Below are 15047 nucleotides of genomic sequence, written 5' to 3' on the forward strand. Positions count from 1 at the left end.
CACCGTACGGCAGATGGAATTTTAGCGCCAGCGGCAAGAATGAGAACTGTTTTAAATACTTAAAATGGGCCATGTTTTCCTTACTTGAACAGCGCGCAATCATTCGTTTTCTGAATTTGCGTGGTGTGAAACCAATTGAAATTCATCGACAGTTGAAAGAGACATGTGGTGATGGAGTTATGGATGTGTCGAAAGTGTGTTCGTGCTACGGTCGTAGGTTCGAATCCTGCCTTGGGCATGGATGTGTGTGATGTCCTTAGGTTAGTTAGGTTTAAGTAGTTCTAAGTTCTAAGGGACTGATGACCACAGATGTTAAGTCCCATAGTGGTCAGAGCCATTTTAACCAAAGTGTGTTCGTGGGTGCGACAGTTTAATGAAGGCAGAACATCATGTAACAACAAACCGAAACAACCTCGGGCTCGCACAAGCCGGTCTGACGACATGATCGAGAAAGTGGAGAGAATTGTTTTGTGGGATCGCCGAATGACTGTTGAACAGATCGTCCCCAGAGTTGGCATTTCTGTGGGTTCTGTGCACACAATCCTGCATGACGACCTGAAAATGCGAAAAGTGTCACCCAGGTGGGTGCCACGAATGCTGACGGACGACCACACAGCTGCCCGTGTGGCATGTTGCCAAGCAATGTTGACGCACAACGATAGCAAGAATGGGACTTTCTTTTCGTCGGTTGTGACAATGGATGAGACGTGGATGCCATTTTTCAATGCAGAAACAAAGCGCCAGTCAGCTCAATGGAAGCACACAGATTCACCGCCACCAAAAAAATTTCGGGTAACTGCCAGTGCTGAATAAATGATGGTGTCCATGTTCTGGGACAGCGAGGGCGTAATCCTTACCCATTGCGTTCCAAAGGGCACTACAGTAACAGGTGCATCCTACGAAAATGTTTTGAAGAACAAATTCCTTGCTGCACTGCAACAAACACGTCCGGGAAGGGCTGCGCGTGTCCTGTTTCACCAAGACAACGCTCCCGCACATCGAGCTAACGTTACGCAACAGTTTCATCGTGATAACAACTTTGAAGTGATTCCTCATGCTCACTACTCACCTGACCTGGCTCCTAGTGACTTTTGGCTTTTTCAAACAATGAAAGACACTCTCCGTGGCCGCACATTCACCAGCCGTGCTGCTATTGCCTCAGCGATTTTCCAGTGGTCAAAACAGACTCCTAAAGAAGCCTTCGCCGCTGCCATGGAATCATGGCGTCAGCGTTGTGAAAAATGTGTACGTCTGCAGGGCGATTACGTCGAGAAGTAAGGCCAGTTTCATCGATTTCGGGTGAGTAGTTAATTAGAAAAAAAATCGAAGGCCTTAGAACTTGAATGCACCTCGTATTTGTACGCGCCTCAGTATGCGTTGGACCAGAGAGAGACGTGCGGAACGTGCGTGTCGCGCTGTAGCGTCGTGTCACGTCACACGTGCTTTTTTTTAATTATTATTTACCTTTTGAGTGTGTACTCAATTTAGCCATCGGCAACACATAGTGACAATGTACACATAATTGAATAAACAAATACAGAAATGCATATTTACAAGAATAAAAAGCTTAACTGTTACAGTTTTGTACATAATGTTTTAAAAATTGAATTGAATTGGAAAATAATTAAAAGTGTCTTGGCTTACAATTCACACCAATTCGTGCTTTGTGGCAATTTGTGCACAGCCAGACCCTGACGTATCGGGGTAGCATTCATTTCACGCCAAGTGAGGAGAGCCCTACGTCATAGTGACGTAGGCACGCGTCATCATGTTTCACGAGTTGTCCGATCGACTGTTGTGTGTATGCTGTATACATCGACTGTTGCGTGCCTCTTTGATCTGCATTGCTATTTGTTTGTGCGGTTCCATTCTCCTCTTGTCCGGTGTTGCTCGCCTGATCGTCGTTCTGAACAACGTTTCTGCCCACACGAATTTTGTACAATTCATCGGCTTTTATAAAAATACGAAACACTTTAATATCCCCCTATTTCACGTCTTTATCCACATGATTTACGCACGATTAATCGGATTTTAAAAAAATGGCTAGACGCTTTTCTTGACTTTCGTTATGGTTATGATTCCTTCATTCAGATATTCGTTGTGTTCGTGAAACACAATAAAATTCCAGTTTCTTTGGATTGCAGCTTAATAATTAATTATTTCTCGTTACCGTCCACACGATTTATGCACGATTCATCGGATTAAAAAAAAAGTTTTTTTTTTTCCTTATGGTTCCTTCCTTCAGACATTCGTTAGGTTCATGATACAGACACGTTTCTGTACACACAATTTTTATACTTTCGTTATGGTTCCTTCGTTCAGACATTCATTCAACTCGGATAAGCATATCACACAACTCCTGTCACTTCGATTGTACACATGCATTTACATTTACCTTTGACGTTATCGGTACAACTGCAAAGATCGATATACGTACTCATGTAGTCGATTTAGGTTATTTACGTCACGATGACGCAAACCTACGCCACTATGACGTAGGGCTCCCCTCACCTAGCGTGAAATGAATGCTACCCGACGTATCGTTCCGGTCAGGCGTGGCTCGTAATTAAAGGCTCTGAGGCGGAGCCGCTCCAAAATCTATGTTAAAGTAAATTTCGCAAGAACGTATTACATTATTTAAATTATCAGGACGAATTGCGCGTCCCGAAGGCTCTGAGCTTGCAGCCTAAGGGTGTCATACCAACCACCACACGTTTTTCACGTTCCACTATCTATGTAATAAAGGAATGTAGAGTGGCCGAAACTTTGCTATCCAATCTCTGTCTCTGCACATCTCTACTACGCTTCGATGCGTCATTAATCGATGTTTGGTATTATTGTTTTGATAATGTTTTACATAGTTGTTTTGTTTCTGCCATTGGCTATTTTATCCACATTTAGAATAAGTTTGCAAATATCCCGCCAGAGTGCACTAGACTACAGTAACATAACAGTACTGCCATCTAGCGAGAGTTTCATAAGTGATTAGAGGACAAAGCGCGTGAAATTTGTCCCATTACTTTACTTTCCTTGCTTGCTGATGCTGACTGCTTTTGTTGATATCGTGTGATATTAGCAAGTTTCTTTTTCGGAGTGTATTTTGCAAGATTTTAGTGAGTTTTACTTGCACAAGACCTGTAACGTTACCAAAACATCACAGTATCGTCATGCGAACTCGTAAACTTCGAGCTTTGGAGGTAAACCACAATAAACGCCTTAAGTTTAGAACTGAAAACACTTCAAATATTAAGCAGCCGCAAAGTTAATATTCACAGCATTAAAGATCTCTCCGAAACGCGTCTTTTCATATGATTTGCTGCAAAGTGTCAGAAAATGTAATGATGACGTTTAGAAACACTAACCAAAGATTTTAACTTGAAGTTAGCTTCTAATGATATTTAATACCTGATTATAGAAGATACAGTACGTAAAATTAAGGGTAGAGAGTGATATGCTCACCCCCCTCCCCCTGAATTCTTAGTTTTTTATGTCAGACTAATCTGTAGCGTAACCCTAGGTCTACGTTGGCTCCGATCGATAAATACCGCAGCCTTCCCCAGTATACAAACCACGAAATCTCCGAATACGCCTGACGTTCCCCCAGCTCTCGCGCGCCGCGGCGGCGGCGGCCTCTGACCCAATGGCGGTGACGTCAGCAGGCCAAGGCCACCGGAAGATACCCACTCAGCCGCGCCTCAGCGCTCTCCTGCCCTCAGCAGTGAGTCTGTCTCTGCTCCGGCAGTCTGCTGCGGCCAGGTTCTACGTCGGGCTGTTGAGTCGTGCAGACAACGGTGAGTAGCAGGCAGCAACAGCCGGCTGTCGCCTAACGCAGTCACGGTCGCAGATCAGCGAAAAAAAAAAAAAAAAAAAAAAAAAAAAAAAAAAAAAAGTTTGAACTGGCTCGGTCGATTGGTTGTAGCGTTGCTATTGTTTATCTTTGGGCGTCCTTGTGCTTTTCCAACTGCGATAGAAACCAAATAAATCTGCCTGCGAGATTACAACAACAATTTGGCACTGTTTTATAATCTTTCTAAAAAATGTGGAAACCGATTAAATCCTGGACTTTCCTATTAATCTCTTCAATTAAACAAAGTGGTCGCGGTGCGTTAATGACCTACCTAATAAAGCTGTCCAACGAAATGGTCCCCTGTGTGCATTGATAATTTTCGTAGCAAAATGATCCTGAAATGTAAATATCTTACCTCGTAATGTAATTGCTTGGAAACGCGGTGCTTGCTCCTCTCTGTGCGCCAGCTGCTAATTGCTAACAACAGTTGCTGACAGCTTAGTGCAGAGTTCCACACAAACAAAAATGGTTCAAATGGCTGTGAGCACTATGGGACTTAACAGCTATGGTCATCAGTCCCCTAGAACTTACAAGGGAACCTCCACATCGCATCCCCCTCAGATTTAGTTATAAGTTGGCACAGTGGATAGGCCTTGATAAACTGAACACAGATCAATTGAGAAAACAGGAAGAAGTTGTGTGGAACTGTGAAAAAATAAGCAAAATATACAAACTGAGTAGCCCACGGGCGACATAGGCAGTATCATGGAGATAGTTAGCTCACGAGCGCTGTGGTCTCGTGGTAGCGTGAGCAGCTGCAGAAAGTGAGGTCCTTGGTTCAAGTCTTCCCATCGAGTGAAAATTTTACTTTCTTTATTTTTGCATAGTTATTATCTGTCCTTTCGTTCATTGACGTCTCTGTTCACTGTAATAAGTTTAGTGTCTGTGTTTTGCGACGCATCGCAAAACCGTGCGATTAGTAGACGAAAGGACGTGCCTCTCCAATGGGAACCGAAAACATTTGATCGCAAGGTCATAGGTCAACCGATTCCTCCACAGGAAAACACATCTTATATATTCTATACGACAGTGGTAACGGCATGTGCGTCACATGACAGGAATATGTTGTCGACCCACCTAACTTGTACACTTGGCGAGTGGGTAAAAAGATTCTTCTACCTTGCCCGATTTAGGTTTTCTTGTGAATGTGATAATCACTCCCAAAAAAGTGATGAAAACATAAGAGTTTGTCACATAAACTGAAAATAGAAAATTAAACTTTTCACTCGATGGAAGACTTGAACCAAGGACCTTTCGTTCCGCAGCTGCTCATGTTACCACGAGACCACGGCGCTCCTACGTTTCCGATATCCTTGTTGTTGCATATCTTGCCATGAACTACTCAGTTTGTATTTTTGGTTATTTTTTCGCAGTTCCACATAACTTCTTCCTGTTTTCTCAATTGATCTGTGTTCAGTTTTTCAAGGCCTATCCACTGTGCCAACTTATAACTAAATCTGAGGGGGGTGCGATGGGGAGGTTCCCTTGTTAGAACTACTTAAACCTAACTAACCTAAGGACATCACACAACACCCAGTCATCACGAGGCAGAGAAAATCCCTGACCCCGCCGGAAATCGAACCCGGGACCCCGTGCTCGGGAAGCGAGAACGCTACCGCGAGACCACGAGCTGCGGACTCCACACAAACAAGTAAACTGTTTTATACACATCACTGAGTGAGACATTCCTGTAAATAAAATGCGTTGGATCGAGGACGTCGACAATGCTGTTAGGTGAAGTATTCCTTCAATAAACTGTTTTTAAGCTATCTGATATATTATTAGACTGTATGAAATTTACGTTCAACACTCATTAACATTGACAAATGGCAACATTGATATCAAACTCTTATTCTCGTTAAAGTCAGACAAGTAACTGACAAACAAAAAAATACTTTACAGGGAAAATTACACGATCTTTAATGAAAAATCTAAAGTCCCCTGATACGGATGTGTCATTCAAGAATGAATCCTCACTACGCGCGACTGCAACGCCACTAAATGAAAAATATTAGCTTTAAAAAAAATGTTCAAATGTGTGTGAAATCTTATGGGACTAATTGTTAAGGTCACCAGTCCCTAAGCTTTCACACTACTTAACCTAAATTATCCTAAGGACAAACACACACACCCATGCCCGAGGGAGGACTCGAACCTCCGTCGGGACGAGCTGCACAGTCCATGACTGTAGCGCCTTAGACCGCTCGGGTAATCCCATGCTGCATATTAGCTTCATTCCTCTTCATACTCTATTGTTAATATCCTTACGTCTCATTTCATTCCGAAACACTAAACAAATCTTTCTCCTCTGTTTCACAATATTCAAACATAAATGAGTTTACACAGATGCACTTAACTTTACGTCTACATTGCTCAACATCTGCTCTGACGACAGAACTCCCGCGCTCCTCGCAGCCCAGCATCGATGACAAAACAAACACGTCTTCCAGTGACACATCTACTCCGGCCAAAGTCTGTGCCCGAATAATAAGTGATTCACAATTGTCGCTTAGCGTTTGAGACATCCAAATTATGTAGAAATTTCAGAAATGCAAATAAACTCCCAATAGACTTGTTTCAAAACGATCTGTCTGAAAGTAATAAGTAAATTATGTTAGAGAAACATTTCACAGACCTCATTTCCTGAACATGATTTCGAACATCATTCAAAGGCACGTCAAATGTTTCTCTAATCTACTTGATTTCTTACTTTTAGACAAACCACAGAACATTTCACAGTATTTTTCAATACTTCTTTATTTTTGAGTTTTGTTCATAAAGCATGATCTTGTAGACACCTGTTACTGTACGTTATCCGTCTTGAGCTGACTGCAGTTTAATTAAAAAGAATTTGTACATTTTTGATTGTTTTAGGCTAAAAACAGCGTTTTCCTTATAAAGTTGGTCTACAGTCAGAACTGTACAAACATATATATCCAATATGTAGAATAACCACGGACTATGCTTTATAAATAAAAGCGAAATGCGTCTAGTGCAATTATTTTAATTAAACTGCAGTCAGCTCAGGACGGATAACCGTCGGTCGGCGTGGCTGAGCGGTTCTAGGCTCTACAGTCTGGAGCCGCGCGACCGCTACGGGTCGCAGGTTCGAATCCTGCCTCGGGCATGGATGTGTGTGATGTCCTTAGGTTAATAAAGTTTAAGTAGTTCTAAGTTCTAGGGGACTGATGACCTCAGAAGTTAAGTCCCATAGTGCTCAGAGCCAGTTGAACGCATAACCATTACTGATAGATTTTGCCGCGCGGGATTAGCCGAGCGGTCAGGCGCGCAGCAGTCACGGTCTGTGCTGCTGGTCCCGGCGGAGCTTCGAGTCCTCCCTCGGGCATGGGTGTGTTTGTCCTTAGAATACTTTAGGTTAAGTAGTGCGTAAGCTTAGTGACTGATGACCTTAGCGGTTGAGTCCCATAGGATTTCACGGACATTTTGAATATTTTGACAGATTTTAACAGCTGCTGCGGAACTTGGCGACGCAAACAAACTAACTTCATTTCGGTTGATTTCTACTTCTGTCGTCGAAAACACTTCTGACCTTGCTGTAGGTTCCACGTTCAGAGCGTCCAGACAGCGACGGGCTAGGGCGCCGTCTGACTGCATTCAGCGGAATCTACAGCTCCGAACATTAAGGGCAGGTCGAGGGCTTCCATGCAGTCACTCACTGATCAGTCTGGCCTGGCAACGGAAGACAGCAAAACGAAAGCTGAAATTTTAAATTTAGCATTTGAGAAATCTTTCACGCAGGAGGATCGTACAAACATACCGCCGTTTGAGTCTCGTACAAAACAAAAATGGCTCTGAGCACTATGCGACTTAACATCTGAGGTCGTCAGTCGCCTAGAACTTAGAACTACTTAAACCTAACTAACCTAAGGACATCACACACATCCATGCCCGAGGCAGGATTCGAACCTGCGACCGTAGCGGTCGCTCGGCTCCAGACTGTAGCGTCTAGAGCCGCACGGCCTGAGTCTCGTACAGATTCCCGTATGGAGGACATGGTGATAAGACATCCCTGGGGTTGTGAAGCAGCTGAATGGGTTGAAAATAAATAAATCGCCAGGTCCTGATGGGATTCCAATTCGGTTTTACAGAGAGTACTCTACTGCATTGGCTCCTTACTTAGCTTGCATTTATCGCGAATCTCTTGCCCAACGTAAAGTCCCGAGCGACTGGAAGAAAGCGCAGGTGACGCCTGTATATAAGAAGGGTAGAAGGACGGATCCTCAAAATTACAGACCAATATCCTTAACATCGGTTTGTTGCAGGATTCTCGAACAGTTCGAATATAACGAATTTCCTTGAGACAGAGAAGTTGCTGTCCATGCATCAGCACGGCTTTAGAAAGCATCGCTCCTGCGAAACGCAACTCGCCCTTTTTTCACGTGATATTTTGCGAACCATAGTTGAAGGGTATCAGATGGATGCCTTATTCCTTGACTTCCGGAAAGCGTTTGACTCGGTGCCGCACTGCAGACTCCTAACTAAGGTACGATCATATGGGATTGGTTCCCAAGTATGTGAGTGGCTCCAAGACTTCTTAAGTAATAGAACCCAGTACGTTGTCCTCGATGGTGAATGTTCATCGGAGGTGAGGGTATCATCTGGAGTGCCCTAGGGAAGTGTGGTAGGTCCACTGTTGTTTTCTATCTACATAAATGATCTTTTCGATAGGGTGGATAGCAATGTGCGGCTGTTTGCTGATGATGCTGTGGTGTACGGGAAGGTGTCGTCGTTGAGTGACTGTAGGAGGATACAAGATGACTTGAACAGGATTTGTGATTGGTGTAAAGAATGGCAGCTCACTCTAAATATAGATAGATGTAAATTAATACAGATGAATAAGAAAAAGAATCCCGTAATGTTTGAATACTCCATTAGTAGTGTAGCGCTTGACACAGTCACGTCGATTAAATATTTGGGCGTAACACTGCACAGCGATATGAAGTGGAACAAGCATGTAATGGCAGTTGTGGGAAAGGCGGATAGTCGTCTTCGGTTCATTGGTAGAATTTTGGGAAGATGTGGTTCATCTGTAAAGGAGACCGCGTATAAAACACTAATACGACCTATTCTCAAGTACTGCTAGAGCGTTTGGGATCCCTTTCTGGTCGGATTGAGGGAGGGCATAGAAGCAATTCAGAAGCGGGCTGCTAGATTTGTTACTGGTAGGTTTGATCATCACGCGAGTGTTACGGAAATGCTTCAGGAACTCGGGTGGGAGTCTCTGGAGGAAAGGAGGCGTTCTATTCGTGAATCGCTACTGAGGAAATTTAGAGAACCAGCATTTGGGGCTGACTGCTGTACAATTTTACTACCGCCAACTTACATTTCGCGGAAAGACCACAAAGATAAGTTAAGAGAGATTAGGGCTCGTACAGAGGCATATAGGCAGTCATTTTTCCCTCGTTCTGTTTGGAAGTGGAACAGGGAGAGAAGATGCTAGTTCTGGTACGAGGTACCCTCCGCCACGCACCGTATGGTGGATTGCGGAGTATGTATGTAGATGTAGGTGTAGAAGGGCCGCCACAGCCTGATCTTGCTGCTGTTACAGTTCACTGAAGCTTTCGTGGAGATAATATGAATGTCAGATCTCTAGCCATGCCTACTAAATGTGGATTTATAAGGCGCCATAATTTTAAGCCCCGTGTTGGCCCAGTATTACTGCCGACAATATCGCTGCAGTGTGGCTCCAATAAAGGGCAACATCTCGTACTTATTTTGGCCACCTGCCATCTTTTCTTCCAGCGACATGACCAGCCCACTGCCATTTCAAGGTGTCCACTCTTTTCATTACCATCATCATTTCATCCCCATCGACGCGCAGGTCGCCGAAGTGGCGTCAAATCGAAAGACCTGCACCAGGCGAACGGTCTACCCGACGGGAGGCCCTAGCCACACGACATTTCCATTACGTCACTGACCTGTGTTGTCAGTCTAATATCAACTGCTTTGTTTCTCTCTTTCTTTGTGTAGCTCCGCAACGGCTTTCCATTCCTCTTTGACTAGTAATGAAAACGTACTCGTTCTCGGTTTCGAACCGCGCCACCGCTTAAATTTTGAGTAAAAAGGATTCGCAGTGGCGGTCGAAGACTTCCGGCATTCAGCCAACGGCCTTGTCAAAGAGAGCGGTGCAGAGGACAGAGGTTCGTGGCACTTTTTTGCCGCTCCGGTGGGAAGCTCCCCTAAATGAGGAAGAATCAGCAATGAACAACGGTATGAGATGCAGAAGGCAAGGAAAACCACTCCATTAAAGGCACGTAGTGTGTATCAACGGGTCATGTGGCCTATAATTGAGTGTCGTGACGATATCGCCATTGGCAAAGGATTCTCCATTCGGATCTCCGGTAGGGGACTGCCAAAAGGGAGCTGACCATGACAAAAAGATTCAACAACCAACGAAAGGACAACGTTCTACTAGTCGGGGATTGGAATGTCAGAAGTCTGAACGTGGCAGGGAAGCTAGAAAATGTGAATAGGGAAACGCTAAGGCTCGGTCTAGATATATAGTGGAGGACAGTGAAGCGAAATGGACAAGGATTTATGATCAGATGAGTACAGAATAATATCAACAGCCGCAAAAAAATGGTGTAACGGTAGCAGGATTCGTTATGAGTAGGAAGGTAGGGCAGAGAGCGAGTTATTGTGAATAGTTCAGTGAAAGGGTTGTTGTCATAAGAACCGACAGCAAACCAACACCGACAACGACAGTTCAGGCATACAGGCCGACGTCGCAAGCGGAAGATGAAGAGAGATAGAAAGTATATGACGATATTGAAATGGCAATACAGTACACAAAGGGAAATGAAAATCTAATAGTCATGGGGAAATGGTGTGCTGTTGCAGGAGGAGAAGTAGAAGATAGGGTTACAGAAGCAAACAGAGGAAAAAAGACAATTTGAGTTCTGCAATAAATTTCAGTTATTAATAGTATTACTCTGCTGAAGGACCACAAGAGGAGGAGGTATACTTGGAAAAGGCCGGGAGATGCGGCAAGATTTCGGTTAGATTATATCATGGTCAGGAAGATATTCCGAAATCAAATATTGGAGGTCAAATGGCTCTGAACACTATGGGACTTAACATCCGAGGTTATCAGTCACCAACAACTTAGAACTATTTAAACCTTACTGACCTAAGGACATCACACACATCCATGCCCGAGGCAGTATTCGAACCTGCGACCGTAGCGTTCGCGCGTTTCCAGACCGTAGCGCCTAGAACCGCTCGGGCGCAGCGGCGGGCAATCAAAATTGGATTGTAAGGCGTACCCAAGAGCAGATGTAGACTCAGATCACAATTTAGAAATGATGAAGAATACATAGTATTTGAAGAGACTAGTCAGGATGAATAAGGGCGCAAAGAATTGTGATATGGAAGTACTGAGGAATGAAGAGGTAAGCTTTAAGTTCTCTGAGCCTATAGATACTGCGATAATGAATAGATCTGTTGGCAGTTCAGTTGAATGGATGTCTCTAATAAAAAGAGCATCACAGGGTCCCGGGTTCGATTCCCGGCCGGGCCGGGATTTTCTCCACCCAGGAACCGGGTTTTTGTGTGTATTCTCATCATCTTTCGGGAACTGCCGAGGCTGGAAATGGAAAGATTTGGAACTTGTACAGGCGCTGATGACCACGATGTTGAGCACCCCACAAACCAAAATCATCATCATCTAAAATGAGCAATTACAGAAATCGGAAAGCACGACGTAGTTATAAAGAATGTAACTGCGAAGAAACCATGGTTAACAGAGGAAATCTTCGGTTGACCGACGAAAGAAGGAAGAACAAAAATGCTCAGAGAAATTCAGGAATACAGAGATACAGATCACTCAATGAATAAATTAAGTAGGAAATGCAGGGAGCTACGAGACTGAAGAACGTAGAGAAATCTAGAAAGAAGTGGTCAGAACGACTTGCTCAACATATAGCAAGTCAAAACAACCTCCGGTGAATTTAAAAGCAGGGGTGGTAACATTAATAGCGCAATGGGATTTCCTCTGTTAAATGGAGAGGAGAGAGAGCATATAGATGGGAAGAGCATGTTGAATGCCTTTCTGATGTGGAAGACTTGTCTGCTATGATACACTCCTGGAAATTGAAATAAGAACACCGTAAATTCATTGTCCCAGGAAGGGGAAACTTTATTGACACATTCCTGGGGTCAGATACATCACATGATCACACTGACAGAACCACAGGCACATAGACACAGGCAACAGAGCATGCACAATGTCGGCACTAGTACAGTGTATATCCACCTTTCGCAGCAATGCAGGCTGCTATTCTCCCATGGAGACGATCGTAGAGATGCTGGATGTAGTCCTGTGGAACGGCTTGCCATGCCACTTCCACCTGGCGCCTCAGTTGGACCAGCGTTCGTGCTGGACGTGCAGACCGCGTGAGACGACGCTTCATCCAGTCCCAAACATGCTCAATGGGGGACAGATCCGGAGATCTTGCTGGCCAGGGTAGTTGACTTACACCTTCTAGAGCACGTTGGGTGGCACGGGATACATGCGGACGTGCATTGTCCTGTTGGAACAGCAAGTTCCCTTGCCGGTCTAGGAATGGTACAACGATGGGTTCGATGACGGTTTGGATGTACCGTGCACTATTCAGTGTCCCCTCGACGATCACCGGTGGTGTACGGCCAGTGTAGGAGATCGCTCCCCACACCATGATGCCGGATGTTGGCCCTGTGTGCCTCGGTCGTATGCAGTCCTGATTGTGGCGCTCACCTGCACGGCGCCAAACACGCATACGACCATCATTGGCACCAAGGCAGAAGCGACTCTCATCGCTGAAGACGACACGTCTCCATTCGTCCCTCCATTCACGCCTGTCGCGACACCACTGGAGGCGGGCTGCACGATGTTGGGGCGTGAGCGGAAGACGGCCTAACGGTGTGCGGGACCGTAGCCCAGCTTCATGGAGACGGTTGCGAATGGTCCTCGCCGATACCCCAGGAGCAACAGTGTCCCTAATTTGCTGGGAAGTGGCGGTGCGGTCCCCTACGGCACTGCGTAGGATCCTACGGTCTTGGCGTGCATCCGTGCGTCGCTGCGGTCCGGTCCCAGGTCGACGGGCACGTGCACCTTCCGCCGACCACTGGCGACAACATCTATGTACTGTGGAGACCTCACGCCCCACGTGTTGAGCAATTCGGCGGTACGTCCACCCGGCCTCCCGCATGCCCACTATACGCCCTCGCTCAAAGTCCGTCAACTGCACATACGGTTCACGTCCACGCTGTCGCGGCATGCTACCAGTGTTAAAGACTGCGATGGAGCTCCGTATGCCACGGCAAACTGGCTGACACTGACGGCGGCGGTGCACAAATGCTGCGCAGCTAGCGCCATTCCACGGCCAACACCGCGGTTCCTGGTGTGTCCGCTGTGCCGTGCGTGTGATCATTGCTTGTACAGCCCTCTCGCAGTGTCCGGAGCAAGTATGGTGGGTCTGACACACCGGTGTCAATGTGTTCTTTTTTCCATTTCCAGGAGTGTAGAAGAAGAAACAGGAGTCGATACAGAAGGAGCAGGGGATATAGTATTAGAATCAGAATTGAAGAGAGCTTTGGACGACTTAAGATCGAATAAGGCCATGTGGATGGATAACATTCCATCAGAATCGTATAAAATCATTGGGGGAAGTGGCAACAAAATAACTACTGACTTTGGCGTGTAGAATGTATGAGTCTGGCGATTTACCATCAGACTTTCGTAAAAATATCATCTTCATAATTCCGAAGATTGCAGGAGCTGACGAATGCGAGAATTATCACACAATCAACTTACCAGCTCATGCATCCAAGCTTCTGACAAGAATGATATACAGAAGAATGGAGACGAAAACTGAAGATGTCTTAGATGATAAATTTGGCCGTAGAAAAGGTAAAGGCGTCAGAGAGGCAGGTCTGGCGTTACTGTTGATAATGGAGTAAGACTGAAGAAAAATCAAGACACGTACGTAGGATTTGTCGTCCTGGAGGGAGCGTTCGACAATTTCTAGTGGTGCAAGATATTCAAAATTCAGAGAAAAAGTGGGGTAGCTATAGGGACGGGCGGGTAATATACAGCCAAGAGGAAGTAATAAGAGTGGACGACCAAGAACGAAGTGATCGGATTAAAAAATGCGTAAGACAGAGATGTAGTCTTTCGCCCCTACTGTTCAATTTATACATTCAAGAAACAATTACGGAAATAAAAGAAAGGTTCAAGAGTAGAATTAACATTCATGATGAAATGAGATCAATGACGAGATTCGTTCGTGACATTGCTATCCTCAGTGAAAATGAAAGACATTAAGGGGATTTGCTGAATAGAACGAACAGTCTAATGAGTACAGACTATTGTTTGAGAATAAATCGAAGAAAGGCAGAGGTAATAAGAAGCAGCAGAAATGAGAACAGCGAGAAATTTGGCACCAGGATTGGTGGTCACGAAGTGAATGAAGTTAAGGAATTTCCTACCTAGGCAGCAAAGTAACCAATGGTGGACGGAGCAAGGAGGACATTAAAAGCAGACTAGTAGCATAGCACTGGCAACAGGTGGCCTTAATTTGAGGAATAAATTTCTTAGAATGTGCATTTGGGGTACAGCACTGTATAGTAGTGAAACATGGACTATGGGAAACCCGAAACAGAAGAGAATCGAAGCATTTGAGATGCCATGGTATAGACGAATGTTCAAAATTAGGCAGACCGAAAAGGAATGAGGAGATGCTCAGCAGAATCGGCGAGAAAAGGAATATTTGGGAAACTATCACAAGAAGGAGAGAAGGAAACATAGTATGTGAATATGGATTGGGGGGAAGAAATGAAAGAGGAAGCCGCCTTGTAGAATTTTGCACAGAGCATAACTTAATCGTAGCTAACACTTGGTTCAAGAATCATAAAAGAAGGTTGTATACCTGGAAGAATCCTGGAGATACTAAAAGGTATCAGATAAATTATATAATGGTAAGACAGAGATTTAGGAACCAGGTTTTAAATTGTAAGACATTTCCAGGGGCAGATGTGGATTCTGACCACAATCTATTGTTTATGAACTGCAGATTGAAACTGAAGAAACTGCAAAAAGGTGGGAATTTAAGGAGATGGGACCTGGATAAACTGAAAGAACCAGAGGTTGTACAGAGTTTCAGGGAGAGCATAAGGGAACAATTGACAGGAATGGGGGAAA

At 44.8% G+C, this 15047-nt stretch overlaps 1 protein-coding gene across 2 annotated transcripts in view; it reads left to right on the forward strand.

Moving 5' to 3' along the window:
* The first annotated feature begins 3713 nt into the window (after positions 1–3713).
* The window catches only part of LOC126419835 (UDP-glycosyltransferase UGT5-like), a 640482-nt gene continuing 629148 nt past the window's right edge, over positions 3714–15047 (forward strand). The window contains exon 1 of one of the 2 annotated variants that reach the window (XM_050087074.1): positions 3714–3791. The gene's annotated coding sequence lies outside the window, so the exon portion shown is untranslated. The remainder of the gene's footprint in view (positions 3792–15047) is intronic. The other variant, XM_050087084.1, reaches the window with a different exon arrangement.

Source organism: Schistocerca serialis, chromosome 9, assembly GCF_023864345.2.
Source record: "Schistocerca serialis cubense isolate TAMUIC-IGC-003099 chromosome 9, iqSchSeri2.2, whole genome shotgun sequence".
Lineage (NCBI taxonomy): Eukaryota > Metazoa > Arthropoda > Insecta > Orthoptera > Acrididae > Schistocerca > Schistocerca serialis.